The 23,323-nt window shown below is 35.8% G+C and overlaps 1 protein-coding gene across 2 annotated transcripts in view; it reads left to right on the top strand.

Moving 5' to 3' along the window:
• Nucleotides 1-23,323, top strand: part of CNTN5 (contactin 5) — a 1,402,912-nt gene that overhangs the window by 319,509 nt on the left and 1,060,080 nt on the right. For both annotated transcript variants that reach the window (XM_059930535.1, XM_059930534.1), the window contains exon 2: nt 16,725-16,862. The gene's annotated coding sequence lies outside the window, so the exon portion shown is untranslated. The remainder of the gene's footprint in view (nt 1-16,724; nt 16,863-23,323) is intronic.

Raw genomic sequence — 23,323 nt, 5'->3', positions numbered from 1 at the left:
GTAGACAAGGATCTGAAATATACATAGGCATCAAATAAACATGATTTGATAAATAATTGAATTCATGGTTGAGGAAGAATGAAATATCAGAGATGTCCTTAAGGTTTGTGGCTTTTGCAAGATGAGAAGATGGTGGAATCAGTCACTGAGATTGAGAATACCAGAGGATGATATGGTTATTGTTAAGGGTTGACAGTGTTGATGAAAGGAAGCAGATATTGTTCTTGGTTTCAATTTTAAACATGTTAATTTTGTCATGACTTTGAGAAAGCCAAGGGAAAAATGGTTATAAATTTGGCAGTTGTTTGTGTTTAGGTAGTATAGTGAAGTCAAGGATTACCTCGGAAGAGATTATAGAGTAGAGATTAAAGAAGGCCAGGATTGAACTTTGATGAATCCCACACTTAAGAGCCTGATAGAGGAATATGTTTTTCTAAGGTTCAAGAAAGCAAAATGGAATATTGGGAATGAAAGTAGATATTAATGGGAAAGGGAATGAATGTGAGGTGTGAAAATGAAGACAGTAAGTATAGGTATCTCTTTTGAGGAATGTGGTTGTGTTGTGTAGAAGTGAAACAGGGAAAAGTTAAAGGAGGATGTGAGGTTAAGAAAATGTTATACTTAGTTTTTAGTGGTCAACTTGACTGGAACAGAGGCTGCAGAGACATTTGGTCAAACATTCTAGTTGTGTCTGTGAGGGTGTTTCTGAAGGAGTTTGACATTTGAATACATTAGCTAAGTAAAGCAGATTGCACTCCCTAATGTGGGTGGGCCCCATCCAGGGAATTGAAGGCCTGAAAAGAACAAACCAACTGATGTTCATGTGAGTAAGAGGGAATTCCTCTGCCCAACTGCTTTCAAGTTAGAACATCAGTTTTCTCCTGCTTTCAGACTTGAACTGAAACATTGGCACTTCTTGGATCTGGAGCCTGCTGGTCTTCAGCCAGGACTATGCCCTTGGTTCTTCTGGATCTCCAGGTTACCAACTCCAAATGTTGCGATTTGCTATTATCCACAGTCACACTTTATGTTAGCCCAATTCCTTGTTTTATATATACATAGTCCGATACATACATGTATCCTACTATGTATATACTATCCATAGTCCATTTATATATCCTTACTTTGGCCTATTTCTCTTTCAACAAAAATTTAATGACCAGGTTCACTGTCCTTTGAAAGCATTCCCCGCCATGTATATCTTTCAGAATCAGTCTGACATAATATAGTGCTTACTCTCAGGATGTACATACAAACAGAGCAGATCTGTCCCTGACCCACCCTTGGCCTTTCCCTGTCTTGGTCAGCTGGCCACAGGAGCCCCTATGAAGGTACAGGGGTGAGCTAAGTGAGAGGCATTGTTGATCCAGTGATGAAAGTCAGGGCCACCTCCACTGACACAGACCTTGCATAACGTTGCGTAGAATCAACAGACATACTTTACAGGAAAGGTGGTGTGAAAGTAGACACATGACAGTGGGAAACAGCGATCCAATTCACTTACCACTCTCTGGTTCTGATCATGTCTGATCTTGGATGCAGTATCTATATCTTTACCCAGAAGGACCAGACCACATCAGGAGGGCCAGAGGATGGCCCTCATAAACATATTCCTGATAGAGGAATTCAGTATTTTTGAGTGGTTTAGCCAGATGTCCCTATTATGAATATCAACATCTCACTCCTTTCCAATCAAGGCTCTGACACTGAGGTGACAGACTTGTTAGGTTTGAGAATTCACCTTTCTGGAGCTCACCTACTTTTATAATTAACTCATGGCCTCAGCCTCAACTTTCTTGCCCTCTGCCTCTAAGAGATGATAATCTTTACATGCTAATTAAGAGGTGTTCTGGTTTCACACTTTGAGTTGGTGATTAACAGTGGTGTTCTGGTAAACCAAACCGAATGAGTAATTTTAAAAACCCTAATTTATAGTGTTCACTGATTCTGGGTTTAAATATTCCTATACTGGCTGAATTAAATATTAATGGTAGCTTGAAAACTTTCTGAATATTTACCAATTGGCTATTGCAAGTGAGTTGCCTCTAGTACACTGCTGGAATCACTCCAAGCCTCTCTTTGTTTTGTTTATTTTTTAAAAAGTTTCCTTGTGATGAGAACGCTCAAGATTTATTCTCTTAACAACTTTCATATATAACATACAGAGTGTTAATTGTATTTATCATGTTGTACATTATATCCCTAGTACTTATTTATCTTTTAATTGGAAGTTTGTACCTTTTGACCACCTTCATCCAATTCCTCCTCCCCCTACCCCCTGCCTCTGGTAACCACAAATCTGATCTTTTTTTCTGTTTGCTGGTTTGTTTGTTTTTTTTAATTGACCTAAAGCACTATGTTAGTTCCTGTTACACAACATAGTGATTAGATATTTCTACACATTTCAAGTGATCACCACAATAAGTCTAGTTACAATATGTCACCATACAAAGATATTACAGAGTTACTATATTCCCCACACTGTACATTTCATCCCCTTGGCTCATTTATTTTGTAACTGGAAGTTTGTACCTCTTGATCTCCCTCACCTATTGCTTTCTCTGGCAACCACTTGTTTTTTCTCTGTATCTATAACTCTGTTTCTGTATTGTTATGTTTGTTCATTTGTTTTGTTTCCACATATAAGAAAAATCATATAGTATTTGTCTTTATCTGTCTGACTTATTTCACTTAGCATCATAACTCTAGGTTCATCCATGTTTTCTCAAATGGCAAGATTTAATTTTTTGTGGCTGAAAAATATTCCATTGTGGGTATATATATATATATATATATATATATATATATATATATCATATCTTCTTTATATATTCCTCTGTTGATGGACACCTTGGTTGCTTTCATATCTGGGCTAATATAAATAAATCTGCAATGAACAGTGCTTTTGTTTTCTTTGGATAAATACCAAGAAGTGGAATTGCTGGTCATATGGTAGTTCTATTTTTAATTTTTTGAGGAACATCCACACTCTTTTCTATAGTCATTTTAACAATTTACATTCCCACCAACAGTTCTCTTTTCTCACATTCTTGCCAAAGCTTGTTATTGGTTGTCTTTTTTGATAATAGCAATTCTGACAGGTTTGAGGTGATATCTCATTGTGGTTTTGATTTTCATTTCCCTGATGATTAGTGATGTTGAGCATCTTTTCGTGTGCCTGTTGGCCATCTGTATCTTCTTGGGAAAAATGTCTGTTCAGATTCTTTGCCCACTTTTTGATCAGGTTGTTTGCTTTTTTGATGTTGAGTTGTATGAGTTCTGTGTAAATTTTGGATATTAACCTCTTATTGGATATATTATTTGCCAATATCTTCTCCCATTCATTAGGTGGTCTATTAGTTTTGTTGATAGTTTCCTTCACTATGCAAATGATTTTTAGTTTGAGGTAGTCCCATTTGTTTATTTTTGCTTTTTTTCCCCTTGTCTGAGGAGACATATCCAAAAAATTATTACTAAAACCTATGCCATAGAGCTTATAGTATATGTTCTCTTCTAGAAGTTTTATGGTTTCAGGTCTTACATTTAAGTCTAATCCATTTTCAATGTTTTTGTGTGCATAATGTGAGAGAGTAGTCCATTTTCATTTGTTTGCTTGTGTCCATTTTTCCAACACTGTTTATTGAAGAGGCTGTCTTTTACCCATTGTATAATCATACCCCTTTCTTGTAGATTAATTGCCCATATAAGTGTGGGTTCTTTTCTTGGCTTGCTATTCTTTTGCATTGGTCTATGTGTCTGTTTTTGTGCCAGTACTATACTCTTTTGATTACTGTAGCTTTGTAGTATAGTTTGAAATCAAGGTGTTTGATACCTCCAGCTTTGTTCTTATTTCTCAGGACTGTTTTATTTAGTCAGGGTCTTTTGTGTTTCCATACAAATTTTAGAATTATTTGTTCTAGTTCTGTGAAGAATGCTGTTTGTGTTTTTACAGGGATTGCAATGAATCTGTAGATTGCCTTGGGTAGTATGGTCATTTTAACAATATTAATTTTTCCAATCCATGAACGTGGTATCTCTTTCCATCTGTCTGTATCATCTTCAGTTTCTTTCATTGATGTCTTATAGTTTTCTGAGTACAGGTTTTTTACCTCTTCAGTAGATTTATTCCCAGGCATTTTATTTCTCTTGATGTGAATGTGAATGGAATTGTTTTCTTAATTCATCTTTCTGGCAGTTTGTTGTTAGTGTATAGAAGCACAACAGATTTCTGTATATTAATTTTGTATCCTGCAACTACCAAATTTATTGATGAATTCCAGTAGTTTTTAGTGGCATCTTTAGGATTTTCTATGTATAGTATTACATCATCTGCCAGCAGTGACAGTTTTACTTCTTCCTTTCCAATTTATATTCCTTTTTTTCCCTTTTCTTGTATGATTGCTGTTGCTAGGACTTCCAACACTATGCTGAATAATGGTGATGAGAGTGGGCATCCTTGTCTTGTACCTTGCATAGCATAATTATTGACAGTTTTGTTTCATTGAAATATGAGGAAGAATTATACCTTCAAAATTTAGCATTTTGTTTGGCACCTGATATAATAGTTTCAGTAGAAAGACTAACTTGTGACAGAAAAGAGTGTTGACTGAGTATCTCATGTCTAAAGGAGGTTATTTCAAAGGAGAGTTGAAAGAGCCTGGAAGAGTGGGATGATGAAAATAGGAATGTTCTGCTATTGCCTATAATCATCCCCGACCTGTCAGACTTGTTTCTTTGTTAACTGCTATGTTTCTGAGAATTCTGACACTTATGCATTTCTTTAATATGATTTTCTTTGCTTTTGAATTGAGTATACCTTATGTAAACAAGCATTAATTAAGTTGCAACCAAGTTAAATTCAGTCGTCTGTGTATATATTTTGGCTAAATTTAAAATTTCATTAAGGGAGTTCTCACTTTAGGTTAGAAGAGTTAAGGATATATGGAGACCTCTAGGAGTGGGGAAAAGAAACAGATATATCAATACATGTCAATACTTCTAATAAGAGAAGTTGTAATAAGTTCCACAATAGTAAGAACACAACATAATTAGATTTGTCTGGAGTTGTAAGGAAAACTTAAGAGGACCTCCAGCCTGAACAGAAATTTTAATATGAATGGAAGTTCTTTAGGTGAATGAGGGTAGGAAGGTCATTTGAAGCATAGAACCGTGCTGGATACTATCTTGAATTTAACATGTTGTTAATAAAGATTAAATATCAATTTAAGGCTTAGCTATAAGTTTTTCTAAGGTTAATTTTTTTTGTTTTGTTTTCCTACTCATTGACACATTTGAAGTAGAAAACTAAAAGTGGATTCTATTAAAGGCAATTATCTTGCAAAAAGACTAATTTTTTTCCAGTCTGATAAAGGAGAGAAAAGAGAAAAAATATATATAAAGAAGATATATGAATTGGAAATAACTTGAAATAGAGGAATTTAGAAATGTAGAAGAGAAAAGGAAAATATCAAGCAACTGTACAATTTTAGGCTGGTTATAAGGACTTACTCTTTTCCTTGTGCAAAGTAAAATTCATGTTAGATCTAAAAAATCACAGGAGAATCACATAAGAGTAAGTGAAGCAAGGTTATGAATAATGAGACAACTCACCTCCTTTTTGAGTAAGTCACCTAGGACTTCTGGGTGAACTTTGATCTACTTTTAAAAGAAGTGGTGAGAAAAAGATGGGTTGGCAAAAATTGTAACCTTTCATAAAGTCCAACTTGAGACAGACATAGCAACTAACATGTAAAACTGAGATTAGAAATAAGTTTCTCATCTATCATTTCTTGAGACATTTATTATAATTCTTCAAGTAGACAGAGGATCTGACACCATTATCCCCATTCTAAGGCATTTTCTCAGAAATGCTGAATGACTTACTTATGATCTAAGAGTAAGTTAGTGGCTAATGCCTAAGGAAATCTTACCTTGACTCCAAATGGAGTAGTTTCTGCATCAAAACATATTGTCTTAAAGACAGGCATGAGGGCTTCCCTGGTGGCGCAGTGGTTGAGAATCTGCCTGCTAATGCAGGGGACACGGGTTCAAGCCCTGGTCTGGGAAGATCCCACATGCCGCGGAGCAACTAGGCCTGTGAGCCACAACTACTGAGCCTGCGCGTCTGGAGCTTGTGCTCCGCAACAAGAGAGGCTGCGACAATGAGAGGCCCGCGCACCGCGATGAAGAGTGGCCCCCGCTTGCCCCAACTAGAGAAAGCTCTCGCACAGAAACGAAGACCCAACACAGCCAAAATTAAATAGATAAATAAACTAAAAAAAAAAAAAAATTAAAAAAAAAAAAAGACAGGCATGAGCTTATTTCAGACACTAGACTGAAAGGTTTTGCTTCTGAGAAGCAAACTTGAAGAGGAAATTTGAAAAAACAACACTACCATTCATTATTATTTCTTTCTTGCTGTATTAATTCATAATTAAGGTGAGAAAATAATAATAATTAGTAGTATGTATTAAATGCTCAATATATGTCAGGCATGTTGGTAAGCATTTAATGGGCATTACTTCATTTAATTTTCTCAATATTTCCGTAAGTAAAAAAAAAAAAAAATGATGTACCATGTCATCTTTAAAAGGTAATGACAATAACAGGAACATGAAATTCTGAATTCCAAAGAATTCTTCTTAATGAAAGTCCAAGCTGAAAGAAATATAATTCTTCAAGTTCTTAAATAAGCTTTTGCTGGTTACGTAGGTAACTATCTCTCTGCCAAAGTTTATAACTTCAGGGGAAAAGAAATCATGCCTGCCTTTAAAAAAATTTAGGGTTCTAAGGTACAGAGTAGAAATGTATAATTTTCAGTGTTTGTTAGGAAGAGAAAGAAAAGTAAGAAAAGGGGGAAAGAAGAGAGAATGAAGAAAGAAAAAAGGAAGGAATGGAGGGATAGAGACAGGGAGAGATAAAAGAAGGAAATAAAAGAAATGTGTAACCTTCTCCTCATAATTCCTCACCAAAAAATACAACAGTTTTACTTGTTAAGAACGCAACTGGGTTTCTTTTGAAGTGACCTTAGAATACATTATCTGTTTTCTGGAATAGTTTATATATATATATATATATATATATATATATATATATATATATATATATATATTTATTTATTTATTTATTTATTTTTGGCTGAGTTGGGTCTTTGTTGCTGCACATGGGCTTTCTCTAGTTGAGGCAAGTGCGGGCTACTCTTCGTTGCGGTGCGTGGGCTTCTCATTGCAGTGGCTTCTCTTGTTGTGGAGCATGGGCTCTAGGCGTGCAGGCTTCAGTAGTTGTGGCTCGTGGGCTCTAGAGTGCAGGCTCAGTAGTTGTGGCTCACGGGCCTAGTCGCTCCGCGGCATGTGGGATCTTCCTGGACCAGGGCTTGAACCCGTGTCCCCTGAATTGGCAGGCGAATTCTTAACCACTGTGCCACCAGGGAAGCCCTGGAATAGTTTTATACTTGGAGTATGAGCTGCAAAAGTAAGATTAGCTTTCTGTTTTACCAAAAAAAGTGACTTGTCTACTACAGTGATATTTAGAATTTGGACCTGATATGAGAAATGCAAACCAGGATTAGAGAAAATCTTTGGTTTGGGCCACATGAAATTACCTATGTTCCACCATATTTGTCTAATATAAATGTCAATCTCCTATGGTTCTGACTAATATAGGTAAGACTCATAAAGATCAATAATCTTTGGTGGTGAAGACTACAAGCAATTGAAATAGTTTTTCTCAACCCAATCATGAAATATGCACCTTAGAAAAAAAAAAAAAAAAAGGAAATATGCACCTTAGGTTTCCCTTGACTCTTGGTAGTGTCTCAACATGGACTCTCAGTTAATGGCCTCAGTCACTCTGAAGTCATTAATCTAATGTTTCAAAATTTACATCACAGTTTAGTTATTTGAGATAAGACATACTGTTTGTATGGGTAGCTATGCTCTGGTTTTGATGCTGGTACATTCACAAATCTATCAAGAGCAAATTTTAGAAAAATACCCATTTTATAGAGTGGAGAATTTCTTTCGAACAGTGAACTTCATTATAAGTTAAAAAAATAGAGATGGTCTCACACATGTAAATTACCTATAAGTCAGCAATTACATACACTTAAATAATTTTCAAACATATTTAAAAATGAAAGTGACAAGATTTTAAGAAGAAATACCTATTGTAAATCCCTTAAATAAATGGAAAACAAAAAAATAATGTGAATGCTAAAAATACTACAGAAGTATTATAAAAAATTTTAAAAAGGTGAAATATAAGAATAAGTTAATATGTTAATTTTTATTTCAGTTTCATTGAGGTATAAATGACATATAAAATTTTAAGATATTTAAAGTGTACAACGTGACGATTTGATGCCTGTATATATTGTGAAAGGATTCCTCCGATCTAGTTAATTAACAGATATTCCAACTCACACATTTATCTTTTTGTTGTTGTTGTTGTTGTTGTTAAGAACATTTAATCTCTGTTCTCTTAGCAATTTTCAATTACACAGTACAGTGTGATAAACTCTAGTCACCATGTTTACATTAGATACTCAGACTTTTTCTTCTTATAGCTGAAAGTGTGTATCCATTAATAAACCACTCCCTAATTCCTTCATCCTCTAGCCCACATCTGACTCTGTTTCTATGACTTTGACCTTTCTTTTCTTTCTCTCTTTTTTTTTTTTTTTGTTTTAGATTCCACATATAAATGATACCATGCATTATTTGTCTCTCCTTGTCTGGCTTATTTCACTTACCATAGTATTCTCAAGGTCCATCCACGTTGTTAAAAATGGCAAGATTTCCTTCTTTCTTATAGCTGAACAGTATTTCATCATATGTATATATGACACATCTTCGTTATCCATTCATTCCTTCAGAGAAACTTAGGTTGTTTTCATTATTTGGCTATTGTGAATAATGCTGCAATGAACTTGGGAATGAAGATATATCTTCAATATCCTATCTTTATTTCCTTAGGATATATATGCATAGTGGGGTTGCTGGAATATATGATAGCTTTATTTCCTTTTCTCCACATCCTTGCCAGCACTTGTTATCACTTGTCTGCATGATAACCACTCTAAAAGGTGAGGTGATATCTCATTTTTGTTTTGATTTGTGCTCCCCTGATGATTAGTGATGTTGAACACTTTTTTATGTAACTGTTGATAATTTTTTAGTCTACTTAGGAAAACTGTTCATTCAGTTTCTATGCCCCTTTTAAACTGGATTCTCTATTTTTTTTTAACATCGTTATTGGAGAATAATTGCTTTACATTGTTGTGTTAGTTTCTGCTGTATAAAAAAGTGAATCGGCTATATGTATACTTATATCCCCATATCATCTCCCTCTTGCCTCTCCCTCCCATCCTCCCTATCCTGCCCCTCTAGGTGGTCACAAAGCACTGAGCTGATATCCTTGTGCTATGTGGCTGCTGCCCACTAGCTATCTATTTTACATTTGGTAGTATATATATGTCATTGCCACACTCTCACTTCGTCCCAGCTTACCCTTCCTCCTCCCTGTGTCCTCAAGTCCATTCTCTACGTCTGCGTCTTTATTCCTGTCCTGCCCCTAGGTTCTTCAGAACCTTTTTTTTTTTTTTTAGATTCCCTATATATGTGTTAGCATACAGTATTTGTTTTTTCTCTTTCTGACTTACTTCACTCTGTAAGGCAGATACTAGGTCCAACCACCTCACTACAAATAACTCAATTTCATTTCTTTTTATGGCTGAGTAATATTACATTGTATATATGTGCCACATCTTCTTTATCCATTCATCTGTCGATGGACACTTAGGTTGCTTCCACATCCTGGCTATTGTAAATAGTGCTGCAATAAACATTGTGGTACATGACTCTTTCTGAGTTTTGGTTTTCTCAGAGTATATGACCAGTAGTGTGATGGCTGGGTCATATGGTAGATCTATATTTTACTTTTTAAACCTCCACACTGTTCTCCATAATGGCTGTATCAATGTACATTCCTACCAACAGAGTAGGAGTGTTCCCTTTTCTCCAAACCATCTCCAGCATTTATTGTTTGTAGATTTTTTGATGATGGCCATTCTGAACAGTGTGAGGTGATACCTCATTGTAGTTTTGATTTGCATTTCTCTAATGATTAGTGATGTTGAGCATCCTTTCATGTGTTTGTTATCAATCTGTATGTCTTCTTTGGAGAAATGCCTATTTAAGTCTTCTGCCTATTTTTGGATTGGGTTGTTTGTTTTTTGATATACAGCTGCATGAGCTGCTTGTATATTTTGGAGATTAATCCTTTGTCAGTTGCTTCATTTGCAAATATTTTCTCCCATTCTGAGGGTTGTCTTTTCATCTTGTTTATGGTTTCCTTTGCTGTGCAAAAGCTTTTAAGTTTCAGTCGGTCCCATTTGTTTATTTTTCTTTTTATTTCCATTTCTCTAGGAGGTGGGTCAAAAGGATCTTGCTGTGATTTATGTCATAGAGAGTTCTGCCTATGTTTTCCACTAAGAGTTTTATAGTGTCTGGTCTTACATTTAGGTCTTTAATCCACTTTGAGTTTATTTTTGTGTATGGTGTTAGGGACTGTTCTAATTTCATTCTTTTACATGTAGCTGTCCAGTTTTCCCAGCACCACTTATTGAAGAGGCTGACGTTTCTCCATTAAATATTCTTGCCACTATTATCAAAAATAAGGTGACCATAGGTGTGTGGGTTTATCTCTGGGCTTTCTATCTTGTTCCATTGATCTATATTTCTGTTTTTATGCCAGTACCATACTGTCTTGATTACTGTAGCTTTGTAGTATAGTCTGAAGTCAGGGAGCCTGAATACTCCAGCTCCATTTTTCTTTCTCAAGATTGCTTTGGCTATTCAGGGTCTTTTGTGTTTCCATACAAATTGTGAAATTTTTTGTTCTAGTTCTGTGAAGAATGCCACTGGTAGTTTGATAGAGATTTCACTGAATCTATAGATTGCTTAGGGTAGTATAGTCATTTTCACAATGTGATTCTTTCAATCTAAGAACATGGTATATCTCTCCATCTGTTTGTATCATCTTTAATTTCTTTCACCAGTGTCTTATAGTTTTCTACATACAGGGTTTTGTCTCCTTAGGTAGGTTTATTCCTAGGGATTTTATTCTTTTTGTTGCAGTGATAAATGGGAGTGTTTCCTTAATTTCTCTTTCAGATTTTTCATCATTAGTGTATAGGAATGCAAGAGATTTCTGTGCATTAATTTTGTATCCTGCTACTTTACCCAATTCATTGATTAGCTCTAGTAGTTTTCTGGTAGCATTTTTAGGATTCTCTATGTATAGTATCATGTCACCTGCAAACAGTGACAGCTTTACTTCTTCTTTTCTGATTTGGATTCCTTTTATTTCTTTTTCTTCTCTAATTGCTGTGGCTAAAACTTCCAAAACTATGTTGACTAATAGTCGTGAGAGTAGACAACCTTGTCTTTTTCCTGATCTTAGTGGAAATGGTTTCAGTTTTTCACAATTGAGGATGATGTTGGCTATGGGTTTGTCATTTATGACCTTTATTATGTTGAGGTAAGTTCCCTCTATGCCTACTTTCTGGAGGGTTTTTATCATTGATGGGTGTTGAATTTTGTCAAAAGCTTTTTCTGCATCTATTGAGATGATCATATGGTTTTTCTCCTTCAATTTGTTAATATGGTGTATCACGTTGATTGGTTTGTGTATATTGAAGAATCCTTGCATTCCTGGGATAAACCCCACTTGATCATGGTGTATGATCCTTTTAATGTGCTGTTGGATTCTGTTTGCTAGTATTTTGTACAGGATTTTTGCATCTATATTCATCAGTAATATTGGCCTGTAGTTTTCTTTTCTTTGTGACATCTTTGTCCAGTTATGGTATCAGGGTGATGGTGACCTCGTAGAATGAGTTGGGGAGTGTTCCTCCCTCTGCTATATTTTGGAAGAGTTTGAGAAGGATGGGTGTTATCTCTTCTCTAAATGTTTGATAGAAATCGCCTGTTAAGCCATCTGTTCCTGAGCTTTTGTTTGTTGGACGATTTTTATTCACAGTTTCAATTTCAGTGCTTGTGATTGGTCTGTTTATATTTTCTATTTCTTCCTGGTTCAGTCTTGGAAGGTTATACCTTTCTAAGAATTTGTCCATTTCTTCCAGGTTGTCCATTTTATTGGCATATAGTTGCTTTTAGTAATCTCTCATGATCTTTTATATTTCTGCAGTGTCAGTTGTTACTTCTCCTTTTTCATTTCTAATTCTGTTGATTTGAGTCTTCTCCTTTTTTTTCTTGATGAGTCTATCTAATGGTTTATCAATTTTTTTATCTTCTTAAAGAACCAGCTTTTAGATTTATTTATCTTTGCTACCATTTCATTCATTTCTTTTTCATTTATTTCTGACCTGATCTTTATGATTTCTTTATGTCTGCTAACTTTGGGCGTTTTTTGTTCTCCTTTTTCTAATTGCTTTAGGTGTACGTTTAGGTTGTTTATTTGACATTTTTCTTTTTCTTGAGGTAGGATTGTATTGCTATAAACTTCCCTCTTAGTCCTGCTTTTGCTGCATCCCATAGGTTTTGGGTCTTCGTGTTTTCATTGTCATTTGTTTCTAGGTATTTTTTGATTTCCTTTTTGATTTCTTCAGTGATTTCTTGGTTATTTAGTAGTGTATTGTTTAGCCTCCGTTTGTTTGTATTTTTTACAGTATTTTTTCCTGTAATTGTATCTAGTCGCATAGCATTGTGGTTGGAAAAAGATACTGGTCTGGTGGGTTTTTACCTTACTCCTTTGTCTGCTGCCTATTTCTGTGTCTTCTCATTTTGCTTAACTTACTGTGTTTGTGGTCTCCTTTTTCACTGGCTGCAAGTTCCTAGTTCCCATTGTTTTTGATATCTACCCCCAGTGGGTAAGGTTGGTTCAGTGGGTTGTGTAGGCTTCCTGGTGGAGGTGACTGGTGCCTGTGTTCTGGTGGATGAGGCTGGATCTTGTCTTTCTTACGGACAGGACCGCATCTGGTGGTGTGTTTTCAGGTGTCTGTGAACTTATTACTATTTTAGGCAGCCTCTCTGCTAATGGGTGGAGTTGTATTCCTGTCTTGCTACTTGTTTGGCATGGGGTATTCAGCACTGGAGCTTACTGGTCATTGCATGGAGCTGGGTCTTAGTGTTGAGATGGAGATTTCTGGGAGAGTTCTCGCCAATTGATATTACATGGGGCCGGAAGGTCTTGTGGTCCAATGTCTTGAACTCGGCTCTCCCACCTCAGAGGCTCAGGCCTGACAGCCGGCTGGAGCACCAAGACCCTGTCAGCCACACGGCTCAGAAGAAAAGGGAAAAAAAAGGAAGAAAAAGAAAAAAAGTAAGTAAAGTTATTGAAATAAATTTTTTTTTCAAATTATGGAAATAAAAAAATTTTTTAAGTAATAGAAAAAAGAAAAGAAGAGAGCAGCCAAACCAATAAACAAATCCACCAGTGATAACAAGTACTAAAAACTAAACTAAGATAAGCATAAAAATCAGAAACTGGTCAGTCGCATACAGCAAATCTCCAGTCTACAGTTGCTCCCAAAGTCTACCACCTCAGTTTTGGGGTGATTGGTTGTCTATTCAGGTATTCCACAGATGCAGGGTACATGAAGCTGATTGTGCAGATTTAATCCACTGCTCCTGAGGCTGCTGGGAGAAATTTCCCTTTCTCTTCTTTGTTTGCACAGCTCCTGAGGTTCAGCTTTGGATTTGGCCCTGCCTCTGCATGTAGGTCACCCTCTGACATCTGTTCTTCACTCAGACAGGAGGAGGTTAAAGGAGGGGGTTAAAGGAGCAGCTGATTAGGGGGATCTGGCTCACTCTGGCCGGAGGGAGGGAGGGGTATGGAATGCAGGGCAAGCCTGCGGTGGCAGTGGCCAGCATGACGTTGCAACAGCCTGAGGCATGCCGTGTGTTCTTCCGAGGAAGTTGTCCCTGTATCACGGGACCCTGGCAGTGTTGGACTGCAGAGACTACCTGGAGGGGATGTTTGGATAGTAATCCTGTGCTTGCACCCATGATTCTTGGTGGCTGCAGCAGCAGCATTAGCATTTCATTCCCATCTCTGTTCTGCAGTGATAGCCGTGGCTCGCACACATCTCTGGAGCTTGTTTAGGCGGTTGTCTGAATCTCCTCTCTTTGTGCACCCCAAAACAATGGTCTCTTGACTTTTAGGCAGTTCCAGACTTTTCCCTGGACTCCCACCGTTTAGCTGTGGCACACTAGCCCCCTTCAGGCTGTGTTCACGCAGCCAACTCCAGTCCTCTCCCTGGGATCTGACCTCTGAATCCCTAGCCTCAGCTCCCAGCCCCTACCCGCCCCGGTGTGTGAGCAGACAAGGCTTTCAGGCTGGTGAGTGCTAGTCAGCACCGATCCTCTGTATGGGAATCTCTCTGCTTTGCCCTCTGCACCTGTTGCTGTGCTCTCCTCTGTGGCTCTGATGCTTCCCCTCACCTACCCCTGTCTCTGCCAGTGAAGGGGTTTCCTAGTGTGTAGAAACTTTTCCTCCTTCAAGCTCCCTCCCTGAGGCGCAGGTCCCCTCCCTATTCTTTTGTCTCTGTTTTTTCTTTTTTTCTTTTACCCTACCCAGGTATGTGGAGAGTTTCTTGCCTTTTGGGTAGTCTGAGGTCTTCTGCCAGCATTCAGTAGGTGCTCTGTAGCAGCGTTCCACATGTAGATGTATTTTTGATGTATTTGTGGGGAGGAAGGTGATCTCTACATCTTACTCCGCCATCTTGGTGGTCCTCCTCTGGATTCTCTATTTTTGTTTTTTGTTTGTTTATTTGGTTTTGCTGTTGATTTGTATGAGTTCCTTGTATATTTTGGACATTAACTCCTTATCAGATAAATGATTTGCAAATATTTTCTCCCATTCCATATGATGCTTTTTCATTTTGTTGATTATTTCCTTTGCTGTGCAGAAGCTTTTTAGTTTGGTATAGTTCCATTTATTTATTTTTGCTTCTGTTATCTTCGCTTTTGGTGTCAAATCCAAAAAATAATTGCCAAGATCAGTGCCAAGGGGCTTACCCCATGTGTTTTTTTCTAGTAGCTTTGTGGTTTCAGGTCTTATATTGATGTATTCAATCCACTTTGAGTTGATTTTTGTGTATGGTGTGAGACAGGGGTATAGTTTCATTCTTTTACATGTGGTTGCCCACTTTTCCCAATACCATTTGTTAAAGAAATTGTCTTTTCCCCATATACATATTCTTGGCTCCTTTGTCATAAATTAATTGACCATATGTACATGGGTTTCTTTTTGAGCTATCTATTCTGTTCCATGGATCTGTGTGTCTGTGTTTATGCCAGTACCATACTGTGTTGATTACTATAGCTTTGTAATATAGTGTGAAATCAGTAAGTGGGAGGCCTCCAATTCCATTCTTCCTTTTCAAGATTGCTTTGGCTATTCAGGGTTTTTGTGGTTCTATACAAATTTTAAGATGGTTTTTCTATTTCTGTGAAAAATGCCACTGGAATTTTGATAGGGATTACACTGAATTTTTAGATCACTTTGAGCAATATGGACATTTTAACCATATCAATTTTTCCAATGCATCAGCACAGAATATCTTTCCTTATTTTGTATCTTCTTCAGTTTCTTCCATCAGTATTTTATAGTTTTCAGTATACAGGTCATTTACCACCTTGGTTAAATTTATTCCTATGTACTTTATTATTTTTGATGCAATTTAAGCAGATTATTTTTAAAATTTCTCTTTTGATAGTTTGTTACTAGTGTATAGAAATACAAATGATGTTTGCATTTTGATTTTGTATCCTTCAAATTTACTGAATTTGTTCATTAGTTCTAATTTTCTTTTTTGAGTCTTTAGGTTTTTCTATGTATAATATCATGTCATCTGCAAATAGAGATGTTTTTACTTCTTCCTTTTTGATTTAGATATGTTTTATTTCTTTTTTCTTTGCCTAATGACTCAGGCTAGAACTTCCAGTACTATGTTGAATAAATGTGGTAAGAATGGGCATCCTTGTCTTATTCCTTATCTTAGAGGGAAAGGTTTCATCTTTTCATTGTTTAGTATAATGTTAGCTGTGGGTGTGTCATGTATGGCTTTCATTATGTTGATATACATTCCCTCTATGCCCAGTTTGTTGAGAGTGTTTATCATAAAGAGATGTGGTGTATCACATTGATTGATTTTCAGATGTTGAACAACATTAACAAAATAAAGAATAAAAATCATATAAGCATCTGAATAAATGAAGAAAAAAGCATTTGACAAATTCAACAACAATTTATGATAAATACGTGTGTTCCATGTGTTAATGAGAAAAAAGTGTATTCTGCTGCTGTTGGATGAAATGTTCTGTAAATATCTGTAAGTCCATCAGGTCTTACATACAGTTTAAATTCAGTTCTTCCTTATTATTTTCTGTCTGAATGATGTGTTAAATGTTTTAAGCTTTTGAAATCCATGAAAATTTAGCTTGTGATATGCTTTTGTGTTTATTAGCAAATATAAATTACAAAGGAAAAATTAAATCTGATAACGTAACAACTCTAAATATATTTAATTAGAAGTATTATAAATACATGTTGATATTGGTAAATAGCATAGTAATTTTCCATATAACTAAATAAAACAATTACATAAGATATTTAATAAGAAAATTGGATTTAGTTCAAACAATGGAAATTTGAAAGAAAAATTATTTGTAACCATAATAGCAGATGTATTTTCTTAACAGGTGACCTTAAAGGATTGCCATTTAGTGCCATTCAGGATCTACTAAGCATCGATTTTGCATGACTACGGCAAAAGGATATCTTTACAGAACCAGTTCCTTTTTGAAGTTTATAATCTGGACCCTGTTTTCAGACAGAAGGTACAGTTCATCTTTTATTAATATACCTTTGAAATGAAAAGAATGTTGAAGGGAAAAGAAAAATAAAGCCTGTGTGTGCCATTTATGGAACTCCTTAACAACAGGTCAATATGTTAAAGATCAAATATTTTGTTTACTCTAAATAAGTGCTTTATTTTAAATTGAAAAAACCTTAATTGTGTTAGTAAACACAAACACTCTACAAATATTCTAGTAATAATATTAAAGTGAAAATAGCAAAAAATTTTGTCTTTATTAAAATTTTTAGTTTGATATGAGCATGGCAAGTACATAGAGATTGTGTTAAATTGCTGAAAGCTATAAGAGAAACAGTATTCTCATATTGCCTCTTGTTTCGTATCTTCCTCAACCAACATATAATCTGCTAGTGGATGGATTTCATGGGTTTTTTTGACAGCTTGAGTTTGAAGGCAGTGCTTAGGTTATATAGGCAGGAAGTCTTGCACAGAAAGAGGTTGAATCATCCCCACATTAATAGGAGATCTCCCAGATGAAAGTGACTTGTATGCTATTTTCTCAGCAACTCTGCATTCCTGTATACTAAAACAACAACCAAAATCATTAAATATTAATTAGATCTATTTTGAATAAAAATGATCATTGTATAATTAATAATAGTCATATAAAATGAATACATTAAAATGTTTTAGAATACAGTATTAGAAACATGTTTAATATTCACAACTAAGTAGGCATGAACAATTCAATTTATTGAAATTATTTCACTTTATTAATTCAATTTAATTCAATTTATTAATTCAATCATTTCAATTTAATCTACTTTGTGCTACTTAACTACAATACATATGATGTATTTTTATATAATCAGCCAAGGAGGTCAATCCATTTGGGATATAGAATTATTTATCTTTGTTTTGTAATTATTTATAAAATACCGACAGTATCATACCCAATTTCAAGGCTGTGATAGAGCTATCGTTTAATTTGTCAGGTTAATTCAAGTTAATTGATTCAAAATATTGGAAAGTATTTTCCTAAGCCTATTCTATGATTTCAGTTTCTTCAGGCTTGAAAATTAGAGTAAAGAAGGAAAGTGACTAAATCTAAATTTGAGAACAGTTCTGCAGGAGAGTGTTAAGAGTCAAGAGTTTGACGTGCAATTTTACTTTCTACTAGTCACATTCCTGTTCTGGGATATCACTACAGAAAATTTTACATTTCAAGTGCCTTTCATTCATTCCATTAAGTCATACCAGTTTTTCATTTTTATTGAAGGTCCTAACTACACCAGGTATCTTTAAATTAATTTTTTGGAGAAAAATAACCATGAATTTTCATTTTCTCAAAGTCTCGGAAATAAGGGGAGAGAAAAGATAAGGAAGTAGATTGAAAGTCTCTGATAGTGAAACCCTAAGCCATGGAAAAAGAGTGAGTTCCGCATGAATTAGTCCATTGCTATATTCTAATATTGAACAGATTTTTCAACCAAATTTTGCCATCATATTTCTGCTTGTTACAACAAGAATGATCTGAGAATAGGTTACATATACAAAATAAAATAAAAATAACAATTTGTACAAAAGATGCACACACATTTGGAAGGTATTATTTCCTGTATACAAAGCATTTTGTTTTCAACTCTTAATCACTGGAGCATCTTAACAAATCAAACTCTATATTAACTTGCTGCTTCTCTAATATCTGTGAATACCAGAGATAAATTATATGCAGACACCTTAATTGAATTTTGCAATGTTAGAAACTATTTATGGTGCTTGTGACATTTTTAAAGAAAGACAACTGAACACAGCATATCAGCTGTGGGTAAGAGGATTTTGGATCTAATTCTCACTTCCTGTTGCATGATAGATATGCAGTTTAAATTTATGGTAGACATATCAGCAGATGGAAATAGAATGGAGTAAATGCCTTTGCCACCTGTGAACTGGTGCATTTTATCAATTACCAGCTGAATTGTGTTAAATTCAAGTAGTTCAACAGAACTCTAATTAATTTTTGAGAAGAGGATTTTGGCAACCTATTAATAAATCTAGGTTTCACGTTGAGGATGGGGAACGTATTTTACTGTACAGAGAACCTATGGACACAGGTTTGGCAGAGCATAGCTCACTCTTGTTATGTCACTCATGCTATTATTCTGCGTGGCTAATTGAAAAGCATATTAGTAGAATAGGAAGCAGTTGAAACAGATGAGACAGACTGAGCACTCCAAAAAGACATAAGTGAATTAGAATTGATGAATCTGCTGAGAGTGAATTCACAGTGTCACTTTAAATAAAGCCCCATTTCATTCATGTACTTGTACCTAATCTGTCACTACAGCTACTAGAAACATTCAGGGAAGGCACTGACAGTTTCATCTTGACACAATCAGCTAAATTCCTGCCATAATAAGCAGTAACATATATTAAAAGGGGTCCTGAGTTCAGCCTCTGACAATGAAACATTTCACTCAATAACTTACACAATGCTATTTAATAGACTTTGGCTCAGTTCCATGAGAAAGAGCTTCATTCCATTAGAGAAGAGCCTGTGTGGCTCTGAGTTTATAGATATTCAGAATTGGCAGAATTCTTATCACTTAATGAAAAAACTCTAATTCCTAGTATCAATGCGTATAAATAAAGAGTATGACAGCTGATGAAAATAGAGTGGGATGCTCTCTCATTTTAAAAAATGAGAAATTTAATTTTTCATCCTTAATGTTCTTGAAAATTGCATAAAAATTTGAAAGAAAAAAATCCTTTTCACATACTTTATCTTTTATTTATTTTTTAAAAATAATCCTCAACCTTTAAGTTGTGCATTTTTTTTTTTAGAAATTCACGTTCTTTTATTTATTTATTTATGACTGTGTTGAGTCTTCGTTTCTGTGTGAGGGCTTTCTCTAGTTGCGGCAAGTGGGGACCACTCTTCATCGCGGTGCGCGGGCCTCTCACCATCGCGGCCTCTCTTGTTGCGGAGCACAGGCTCCAGACGCGCAGGCTCAGCAATTGTGGCTCACAGGCCCAGCTGCTCCGCGGCATGTGGGATCTTCCCAGACCAGGGCTCGAACCCGTGTCCCCTGCATTGGCAGGCAGATTCTCAACCACTGCGCCACCAGGGAAGCCCTGCATTTTTTTTTAAATTAATTTATTATTTATTTATTTATTTGTCTGCATCGGGTCTTAGTTGTGGCATGCAGGATCTTTTGTTGCAGTGCATGGGCTCTTTGTTGTGGCACGCAGCCTTCTCTCTAATTGTGGCATGGGCTCCAGAGCACATGAGCTCAGTAGTTGTGGCACACAGGCTCTCTAGTTGTGGTGTGCACGCTCTGGAGCATGCAGGGTCTAGAGTACATGGGCTCAGTAGTTGCGGTGTGCGGGCTTAGTTGCCCTGCCACATGTGGGATCTTAGTTCCCTGACCAGGGATCAAACCTGTGTTCCCTGAATTGGAAGGCAGATTCTTAACTACTGGATGACCAGGGAAGTCCCCTTTTCACATACTTTAGTTGCTACATATGTACTGTTTATGTTAACAGCACTGCTAATTGTTATACTGTTTACAGTGTGGTATCCAGAATTCACAACTTAAAATAATGGGGAAGTTCCATGAAGGTAGTTTTGGCTGAATATTAGAACTTTCTAACAATTGGAGTGTCCACAATAGTCTTTCAAGGGTAGTGTGTCCAAATCAATGGGAAAGTACAATTCCTAATTGTCAGGAAGGAAGATGGAAGAGATCCCTCCAAAATTGTTATTCAATAATAAAATCTTAATTCATTCTAAGATGTTTGTTATAAAGATCAGTAGTTTGCTACTTGTAAAAATTAGTTTTTTAATTTTAACTATATTTGTAGGTTTTTGTCTTTTGGAAGATACTATTTTCAAATATTTTATAGGAAAATTTGTTATATAAAGTATACAAAAATCCCTGGATATGTGAACCAAAACAGGATGACAAATAATTTATCGGTTTGTATAAAATATTTTATAATTTGAAGTTGTATGAATTTCTTAGTTAGCATTTACCTCTGTCTGCCAGCTGTAGAGGTGAGAGGGGGTGGTTTAAGTTGGCTACCAAGGTATTATCTTCAATATCATTTTGTTCAGAGAAGATATGTTGGTGAATTAATATTTCTCAAGTTGGAGTTCCTAAGGATATGAAGAAAACTAAGTTTGCCCAAAGCAAAGAGGGGAAAAAACAGTACTAAGTTTCAGTGTGATAATATGAAGGAGTGCCTAGGTTTTATATTACATAGACTTTTGCTAGCATTCACAAACTGTAAACATTCAAACACTTCAAGTAATGTGAATGTATGCAAAATACATCATACATGATACTTGACCAGTAAATAGTAATGTTTATTGAATATTTCTATTGTGAAAAGAATTCACAGAGACAGAGGAAATAGTGGCATTTAGGCATTTAGTGTCATGTTTTCCTATACCTTTATTTAGATGCCAGGGAAGACTGAGTGTGGAAAATAAAAACCAAAATGATTTTTCTGAGGCAGTTTTCAAATATACAAGAAAGTTTCTGTTTAATCCTGCTTATATACAAGCAATGGAAACCCTTAGCTTGAATACTCAGCTACCTGAATGGCTCGAGACTATCCTACAAAATATATGAGGGGCTCTGTCTCTACCAGTAGATGTCTGAAATTTAGTTACTCTTTCTGTACTAAGCTTAGTTTACTTAGTAAGTCCTAGACAGACTAATGATTAATAAGATACAGACTTTTTTTCCCTAAAATCTGTCATATTTGCTGAGTGTATTGATGTAATTTTGACAAATGGAAAGATTACAGACTTTGGAATAAGGATGAGCCAGGATTGAATCTCTGCTGTAAATTTGCTCCCTGTAGAAACTTGGGCTGAATTGTTATGAACCTTAAGTTTCCTTCAGCTTTAAAAAAAAATTGATATCTCATTTTACAAGGGTATGAGAAGTTGAAATTAAGCAAGTCTGTCTATCTATTATCTATTTACCTACCTATCTATCATGTATCCCTACACACACATACACACATATGGACTTTGGTATCTGGAAGGTGTTTATTATGATTGCTATTGTGATAGAATGAATACCACACTATTTTACCACTGAGTAGAACAATACTGAGAGTCTGATGAGATTTTAAAAAGGAAGGAAGGAAGGGAGAGGGGGTGGGAAGGAGGAATGAAGGAGAGGAGGAAGGGTGGGAGGTAGAGAAGGTAGGGAAGTGGTAAGAAGGGAAGCAAAAGAAGGCAGGAAGAAAGAAAGAGAAAGGAAGAAAGAAAAGTAAAAGGAAGAGAGGAAGGAAAGAAAGGATAAAAGAAAAGTAAAGAAAGAAAGAGAGAGAGAGATGTAGGGAGGGAGGAAGGGGGGAAGAGCAGAAAGAAAAATAGATATGACCCTTTTTCAAAGCATTAATAATATTTGCATCCTGGGGCTGTTGTGGGATATAAAATAAACATAGAAAAGTGATTCATCTGTCATAAGTTATTAGAAAATGGGATAGAAAACAAATGCTCCCATTCATAATCGAAACAATGATTATATAATACTCTGATGGATTTTGTGCTGGCACATAGCATTATTTCCTCATTCTTTTCCTCTTCAGTACATTAGAGGGCCTGGGGGCCTAATAACTGCACTTCTCAGAAGACCTGCCAGCAAGACTCAGGATTAGGTGCCACTCAACAGGAAACATGAGATATGGAAGTTATAAGAGAAGTAGAAGTCTTACCATGGTCCTTCCAGTTCTAGTGACCCCAGATGCTTTTCTTAGTATCTTATGTTTCAGTGCTGGAAGCTATTATCATTGCTGGCAGTTATGTATAGTTTTTGCAAGTCTTTACTGTTTGAAGGCTAGTGGTTAATTGAAGATTTAGCAGTGCTTTCTGACAGTTGTTCCTTCAGCCTTTTTAACAGTTTATAAGCACCTAATATCTAAATTCCTTTCTGCTTGAAATACCATGAGTTTTATTTTTATTTTTTTACCTGACCTTGGCAGGTAAAGAAAATATCTAAAGGTGAACAAACAAAAAGTAGACAACACACATATAACAGATATATACAAAACCCTGTCCTTTGACTTTGGACTTAGCCATGTGTGACTTTCTTTGGCCAATAGAATGAGGCAAAAGTAATAGTATATCAGCCCTGAGCTTGGACCTTCAGATACATTGTATATTTCCACAAACCCTGTTGTTCTTTTCTCATCATCATGAGAATAAGGAAAAAAAAGACAGTGGAATAGTGCCACCCCAGGAGAACCATCCCAACTAAGCCTAGCTGTAATCAGCTGACCCTCAGCCACTCAAGATAAGTAAGTGATAATAAATGATTGTTATTTTAAAACATTGAATTTTGGAATGGTTTGTTGTGCAGCAATGGCTAACTAATACAACTATTATTTACAAAGAAATTTATTTTCCACTCGTTCTAGATACTTATTATTCCTAAACATGCATTTCACTGCCCTTCTCCAATT

Source organism: Balaenoptera ricei, chromosome 8 (genome assembly GCF_028023285.1).
Source record: "Balaenoptera ricei isolate mBalRic1 chromosome 8, mBalRic1.hap2, whole genome shotgun sequence".
NCBI classification, from domain to species: domain Eukaryota; kingdom Metazoa; phylum Chordata; class Mammalia; order Artiodactyla; family Balaenopteridae; genus Balaenoptera; species Balaenoptera ricei.
This window is presented reverse-complemented; position numbering and strand designations above follow the sequence as displayed.